The sequence below is a fragment of the Nerophis lumbriciformis genome, linkage group LG21 (assembly GCF_033978685.3).
Source record: "Nerophis lumbriciformis linkage group LG21, RoL_Nlum_v2.1, whole genome shotgun sequence".
Taxonomy (NCBI): Eukaryota; Metazoa; Chordata; class Actinopteri; order Syngnathiformes; family Syngnathidae; genus Nerophis; species Nerophis lumbriciformis.
Window position 1 is genome coordinate 40,130,001 of NC_084568.2, and position 1,183 is coordinate 40,131,183.

Genomic DNA, 1,183 nt, shown 5'->3' on the forward strand with positions numbered 1-1,183 from the left:
GGTGACGAACCCCAAGATGCAGAGAAAGCAGGATTGGTGCAGGTAAACATGATTTAATGTCCATGAAATTAAGAAAAAACACAAACCAGGAACCAGAAAAACTGGAAATAGCTAACGGTAGTGATGGGTCCAGCAACACCGATGCATCGGCGCATGCGTCGAGCTCATAGAGCAAAACCCTGTGTCGGTTTTAGAAAGTCACGTGACCGATCATGAGCTTTTTTGGTCACGTGACCGATACGCCAACTGTGTCGCCTCCTCTGTGCCCTGTGAGCGGCTCTTTTCTACAGCCGGTGAAATAATAACTAAGAAGAGAAATCGTCTAAAATGTAATACGTCGGAAAAACTTTTTATTTTTATTTTTATAAAAATGTGTAAAAAAATAAAATTAAAAAAATTCCCAGTCCACAATCATCCACAACATGTTCTCTTAGATTTCCATGTTATGATACATGTTCACATTATTTATTGACTGTATCTAAAAAAGATACAAATATATTTGTATTTAAATGAAGATATGAAATAATCCTAAATGAAATACAATGACTTGGTTTATATTATTGTATATACTAGGGCAGGGGTCACCAACGCGGTGCCCGCGGTCACCAGGTAGCCCGTAAGGACCAGATCAGTCGCCCGCTGGCCTGTTCTAAAAATAGCTCAAAGAGCAGCACTTACCAGTGAGCTGCCTCTATTTTTTAAATTTTATTTATTTACTAGCAAGCTGGTCTCGCTTTGCTCGACATTTTTAATTCTAAAAGAGACAAAATTCAAATAGAATTTGAAAATCCAAGAAAATATTTTAAAGACTTGGAATAAGCGGTAGAAAATGGATGGATGGATGGGTCTTCACTTGTTTAAATAAATTCATTTATTTTTTTACTTTGCTTCTTATTACTTTTAGAAATACAATTTTAGAGAAAAAATACAACCTTAAAAACGATTTTAGGATTTTTAAACAAATATACCTTTTTACCTTTTAAATGTCTTCCTCTTCTTTCCTGACAATTTAAATCAATGTTCAAGTAAAAAAAAAAAAAAAAATTTATTGTAAAGAATAATAAATATTTTAGCTTCTGTTTTTTCGATGAAGAATATTTGTGAAATATTTCTTTAAACTTACTATGATTAAAATTCAAAAAAATTATTCTGGCAAATCTAGAAAATCTGTAGAATCAAATTT